Source organism: Hyperoodon ampullatus (assembly GCF_949752795.1).
Source record: "Hyperoodon ampullatus genome assembly, chromosome: 4".
NCBI classification, from domain to species: domain Eukaryota; kingdom Metazoa; phylum Chordata; class Mammalia; order Artiodactyla; family Ziphiidae; genus Hyperoodon; species Hyperoodon ampullatus.
Genome location: NC_136917.1, coordinates 20,888,125 through 20,895,380, shown reverse-complemented (window position 1 = coordinate 20,895,380; position 7,256 = coordinate 20,888,125).

Genomic DNA, 7,256 nt, shown 5'->3' with positions numbered 1-7,256 from the left:
GGAGAGCCAAAGGTTTTTATTTATCTAGCCAAGTTCATTACTTTAAATTTAATTCAGCTGTTAGGAAGCCGTCCCCCACCACCACCACTACCGTTCAGAAATATTTTCTCAGGAGGCTAAGAGAAGAATCCCAGATCCAGGTTATACAGATTAGGTTCCTTCGTATACAAAAAAAAATACTATCTAGAATTATCACACTATTTCTTATTAACAAAGAATCCTACATGTTAGAATCATCGGACATCCTTCAATAAAAACGTCAGATACAATAAACATCAGATGTTTATATCCATCTTAGAAACCTGATTCTCTACTGCCCTATATTACCCGACTATTTGACGTTATCTATATAAAAATATCTATATAGGTTAAAGTTATGATTAGATGGCTCCAAGAGTACTGTATGTAATGGATAACAAGAAGCCTGTGGGTGTATGTATGGAGCACAATCATACAAAGATAGCTGTAAAATAAGACCAGGTGGTTGACGTGGTCAGTTTGGATCACCGTTTCCTAAGAATAGTATAAGCATTTCATGGTTACTTAAGTAATCAAGGACAGGGTGATCCAAAAGTATCAGAAATGCACATCTGATGCAACAATACTATGCTCCACTTTAGGAAAAAAAAACAGTTCGCACAAAGGATGAGCCTCTCCGTATTTACCTCTCACAAGCACGAGCTAAATTCCACCACCTGGACTCGCAAACTAGCAGTTCCTCGGACGCCCATTCCCCATCCCCCGCCTCTCCGCCAGGGCACCTGGCCAGGGCCTTTGGCACACTCAGAGGCAGAAGTCTGACCTCGGAAAATCCCAGAATGCTACAAACGGCCGAGGCCAGGGACCCAGAGTAAGGCTTGATCTAGGAAAACACTTGCCCCAGGAGGCTCTCGCAGGGTCTCACTGATCGGCAGGACGAGTCACGGGCCTAAGGAGCCATGATATGAGTGGCCTGGCCTCTCTGAGATGAGTCAGCAGCAGAGCCGAGGCCTTTCCGCCCTAGGATTTTAAATCTACCATGACACCGGGGCAACGTTAGGTTTCAAATGCCACTAGCAGAGCTGTGCCCCGAAGGAACCCCAGTCGCCGAGGCCCCGAATCCCGTCGTTTTTTTGACACCTGGCTTTCGAGACCTAAAAGACTGGGAAACCGCCCAGCCCAGAACACCCTATCCGAAACCTTACCTCCTCAAAAGCAAAAGGCCCTTTGGCCAATAACTGTCACCAAACCGCCGTCTTCTCTCCCTGTCGCTGCGACAAACACCCTACAAAATGGCAGCAAAACCATCTCCCCACAACCCCACCGTCGGCCTCTAGCGCCACTTATATAGGAGGAAGGCGCCTATGTAACAGAGCTCCCGCACTCCCCGCCCCTCCCCTAAGGGGCGGGGCCCAGTGTGACGTCAGGGCCGGGCCCGGCCCGGCCCTCCAACACGCTGCTGCGTGGTCGGAGCAGTCCCCGCCCTGAGATGTGCTGTGGTTGAGGCGACTCCTTAGATTGTTTTCCTTGCGGGAGAACCTGGGTGAAGTCAGGAGGAGACGACTTAAGCCTGTGGCACGTGTCTGCTGCTACTTGAGGAGTTATTCTGAATGCAGCGTCTCTCAGCAGAGCCAACCTTGGCTCCGTTTCCTGCTCTCCGGCCCCAGTGGGCCGCACCACGGCTGAACTGCAGGCCGAGCCACCGTGCAATAGACAAGCCCCAAACCGGCTCCGTGCTAGGCCCAGGCTGGTGCTGGGGTTAGTTCAGTGAATGCGATTGTGTAGTCCAGTCCGCTTGGAACGTCCTGTCTAAAAATGGATTCTGATAAGTAAGATGTCTTAGGAAACAAGCTCAGAGGTGCTTATCATTTTAAGGCCTGTGTTCCTGATAAAAACAACAAAAAAATAAGTTTCAGTTGACACTCCTTACAAAATTTTTCCTGTTGTGGTCCCTGCCTCCTGGGCAGATTCGGTAGCTGGAAGTTTCCCTAACATACTTTTCCCCATTATTTATTCCTGTGAGTCAGTTTTATTTAACCAATGCAGAGTAATGTCTGAGAGCTAGTGAGCCCCGTTAAGGGGCTTGCTTACCTCAAATAAGGTATCTCGCAGTTCTAAGGATCCCCAGACAGATTCCCGTTGTGAGCATGTAGAGTGAGAAGAGAGAAGAGGGCCAAAATCTGAGCCCTGGGGAGCACTTAAGGGACAGAGGAAAAGAGCCTGAGAAGGAATGATCAGAAGGAGAGGAGAACCAAGAGTTTGGTGTCAGAGTAAGCGAGAGAAGGGTTTAAATGAGGGAAAGGCTGACAGTGACAAATGCTGGGAAGGAGTCAGGTAGGGTTGGTCCTGAAAAGTGTCAAGGGGATTTTGTGTTCTGACAAACATTCAATGGATAAAAGAGAAAGTCAGAAATCAGATTTGGGAGGGCACGGTTGGACTCTTGCAGGCATAAATCCAATAGCATGTGGGTTTGTACCTTGTACCTTGTTAGGTGAAAGGAGGGCCCTGTCATTTCATGATCTAATATTGTAGAAAACGTGTGCCGCCTACTTTGGATAAATTGAATTGTTATGGAGATTGTACCCCATGTTAAGAGGTGAAGAAGTGAAGTTGAAAAGATAATTGGAAAATTGGAAGTGAAAATTCTTTATGCTGTAGAATGAAACAGACGTTATTCTCCTCACCTGGAATAGCCACCATTTATGCATCTACAATTTTAAATCTTACCCATCCTTTGAGGTCTGTCTCTAAGATGCTTTCTCTGACTACATCAGTTCCCACCCATCTCCCTGCTCTTGACTACTCTGGTTAGAGATGAGGTCCTTAATCAGTTGGCCAAGGCACACTGGTGTGCCTGGAACCACCAAAATATGATGACCAATTTTGCCCATAGTGTGAAATGTATTGGTTCTACAACTGATTACACCTACTATTTCAGGGACATCTATCAGTTGGAATGTTTAGCTGAGTAGACTGGGCCATCTTGCGAGGTAAAGTGGGACTCAGCTTGAGGCATATAGAGGCATAAATTAAGCTGGCAGCAAAGAAAAGTTCCCCCTTCTTCCTGGCGCATGAAGGATCTTTGTCTTGTGAGGCTAAAAGAGAATGTGGTCAGGACAGTGCACAGTTTTGTTCAAACAACAATATAAAGTTAAAAGAGAGCCAAGTGGAAAGGCCCCCTACAGAGGGATTTATAGACATCACAAAACAATGTTACCCAGCAGTGGAGTCTGCTTTGTAGTTGCTGCTATCTTATTTTAGCATCATTTTGAATATTTAAGTCTGTCTGCCACTTAAATATTAAGGTCTAATATTTGAAAGTGTGTCATGATCAGGAGGAGGTCGACATGTATGGTGCTCCTATTTACTCTCTGTGGCTTATGTGCTTTGACTGGAGACAAGGACCTGATTTATATTATCTTTGGTATCTCAGTGGCTACAACCCAGTACATATTTGTAGGTTGTTTATGGAAGCAGCTTTTGGTTGTTTTGCTCAGTTGGGTTAAGTTGGATTAAATCAAAGGTTGAAATTTACTCCCAGAATCCCTGGGCCAGTTGGCTTAATAATCTTACCTGGCACCTTAACCCTTTCTATTAAGTCAGTTACCTGGAAAATGAATACCTTGTGTCAGAGGACTTAATAAAAAGTCGGTCTAATTTCTCAGAATCTACTACTAACACCAGAAAAACTGTCTAATCTGGTAACTTCATCTCAACACAAGAATAAATATGTCTAAAAAAACCTTAAGTTAAACCACATATAAAGAAAATCTTAGCTTTGAAGTGCAACCAGAGGAATATTCTTATCATATATTCTAGCACAGATATTCTACACGTTTAACTTTAGACATAGGAAACAGTCATCTCTGAAAGCAGAGTTCCAGAGTAAAAGTCTAAATTGTTGTGTAAATTACATTTAACAAAAGATTGTCAGCTATATGGAGAAACCTTTACAAAGGTATAAACCTTTATGGGTTTATAATTTCTAAGTTGCTATTACTGATAATTACTAATCTGTATTTAATTAGATTTTTTTGTGTTTTTAGCTATCAATTAAATACTCATTATGTGCTAACTACTTTGTATACATGATCTCATTTAATAATCTGAACAACACTGTAAAGTGATCATTGGTTACTTGCTTGCAGTCAAGTTATCAAGTACCAGAACCGAGATTCAATCTCAGGACTTACTTGCTCCAAAGCTCTTGTGTTTAACCCATTCTACTGGCTGCTTCAACTCATACAGCAAAGTACAAAGCAACTTACTTTACTTAGTCATTAGGGAAACCAGGCTGAGTTCATCTTTCAGCAAGATCAAAGGAGTTCGTCTTTAAAAAAGCACTTTTCAAGGTGATATATCATCAAGGGCTCCTCATGATGAAACAATGACTCAGTTTATTTCCAGCACATCAAGGTCATCAAAGGTCCCAGGGTGCCTTCTTCACTGTTCAACAGCAAGTCACAAAGGGTCTCCCGTGCATCCCATGCTGCCTAAGATGGATAACATCCCAGGTTTCTCCAATATTTCCTGAGATGGGTTGTGAGGAGATTCACACAGCACACCATGAAGCAGGATCCAATCATCAAACAGTGCCAGAAACATTCCCTGATACACAGTGTACTTTACAGTGTATCAAAGGTGGGGAGTGGAGGGGTGCCAGGAGTGATTTAATTCAGAGGTTCTTTTGGGAATAGGATAAGCTGATCTTTCCAATCTCCTTGTCAATTTTCACTACCTCTAATGAAAGGGCTTTGGAACTAGGTTAATAAATTAGTTTCTCAACACCTGCTACCAATAGTCTCAACTATCAACCATCCAGTGAAACCACTGAAGGGAAAATATATTTGCCTAAGTAAATACCTAAGTTCTAAATTTCCTATGAATATTGTAGAATCCTACCTAAGCATATGAAAACATGTAATATATATTTGTCTCCAAATCTTCTGGGTTTACCTTTTATTTTAATGTATAAATATCAAGTTCCTATTTCATGTAATTGTAGGAAGTACAGTATCCTTCAGAGTATTCTGATGATTTCTATAGAGGTGTTAACTTCTCTGGTGGCTTCTTGTCACCTCTGACTCTAAATTCCCATTCCTGGCTCTATCCCTCAGTTCCCTTATACCATCTCATCTGCAGTTGCTGTCCTTGCTTCCTAAAATTTTCTACCAAGTATTGACACAGACTTCTCCTTGATTCTCCAAAGACTAGGTAGCTTTTATGAGGAATAGGCTTAAAATTTTGAGAATACCAGAGGGTGGGTACAGCACAGAAACAAAAAGAACTTAAATTTTGTATCAGAATTCACAATTCTGAAGGTCCCAATCATTTCTTATCACAGATAATTTCTTACTGGCTTTCATCTCCTTAGGACTCAACTAGGGGAATGGATATAAGTAAAATGGATATATACTACACATTAGTTAAAAGCAATGGACAATTTTGCTAAATTTATGCTAAATTGACAATATAAATAGACCTAAAAAGTTAATGCTGAATGAAGAAGAAAATGTGATTTATAAAACAATATCATTTAGGCAGATATTTAAAAACTGCAACTACACCACATGTTTTCGAGGATACGTATATATTTAAATAAAGGTTTGAGAGTAGATTGGAAGGACAATATATTAAATACACTAGAGATGTGCTTCTCAGAGTTCTGAACTTTAGCCTAGGAGACCATTTAGGCTATGCACTCAGTTTACTTTGTAGCTTTGTTGCCCTGGGCCTAATTTTCAACACAGTCTTCCCTGTGGCTACAGGAGACAGCTGACTCAATAGTGTGCCTTAAGTTGACAGCTGGCTGACCTGATCTTCTCAGTTTCCTTTTTCAGAGCTTTTAAAACAACTGACCAAAGGCAGACAACTCAATAACTCTTACAACTGCAATTGTCCCCATACTATTCAAGTGCCTCCAGCTATTGCATAAGCCGATGTTTCACCTCCATCTGAACCTCATCCCAGTTCACCACCAGTGAGAGTTTTTTCCTGGACCCAAAGGGCTATGTTCTTTATTCTGTTTCACCACCTTCTCTCTCTTAGAAGCAACAATAAGGGACATCCTTGTCTTATTCCTGTGTGTAAAGGGAATGCTTCCAAAGTTTTAGTTAGGTTTCATGTTGTAACTTTTCTTCTCAATGTATTGTGGAAATAGGTCCATACCAATTAATACTTATATATAACCAATCCTCATTATTGGTGGATTCAGCTACTCATTAAAATTTATTTGTAACCCCCCAAATCAATACTCATAGTGCCTTCATGCTTATTCATGGGCATGAGCAGAGCAGCAAAAAATTTCTCAATGTGTACATTCCCAGCTGAAGTCAAGCAAGGCAATGCTCTGCCTTCTTTTCCAGTTCTCATACTGAAAAGAAGTGCCTTTTTCACAGTCTATTTAATAGTACATTTTTATGCTTTTTCTCGGAGGCTTCCCTGTTTAAAATGGCCCCTAAGTGTAGTGCTGAAGTGCTATGTAGTGTTTCTAAAAGCAAGAAAGTTATCATGCACCTTATGGAGAAAATATGAATGTTGGATAAGCTTCATTCAGACATTTGTAATAGTGCTTTTGGTCATGAGGTGAATGTTAATGAATCAACAAGGTATATTAGATAAGGTTTGATTTTGTTTCTTTGTTTGTTTTTTTTGTACACCGGCCTCTCACTGTTGTGGCCTCTCCCATTGTGGAGCACAGGTTCCGGACGTGCAGGCCCAGCGGCTATGGCTCACGGGCCCAGCCGCTCCGCAGCATGTGGGATCCTCCCGGACCGGGGCACGAACCCGTGTCCCCTGCATCGGCAGGCGGACTCTCAACCACTGCGCCACCAGGGAAGCCCTAGATGAGGTATTCGTAAACAGAAAACCACATTTCAAAAATTATGGGCTGATTGGCTGATGAAAGTATTGTGAACCAGAGTCTCACAGAAACCCAACCTTATTTCTCCTAGGAGTGATGAGTAACTAGTCACCAATTCAGTGTTTTCAGCAACGTTATAAAACCTAATTCCTGCAAATAATGAGAATCAACTACATATATTAAAATAAAAGAAACATTACATGGGACATACTTCTACTACAAAATAATTTATTATTTATCTGAAACAAACTCTACATATCTAAATTACATCTCTTTAATTATGTTTCCCTGATGGTTTGGATCTCAACAGTTCCTGGTTTTGTAGAATTTGCTTATACATTTAATGCAGTTATAATCTGTGTTCCATTTAAATTGTACATAACCTTTCTTTTTTTTAAGTTTTTTTAATGTGGAC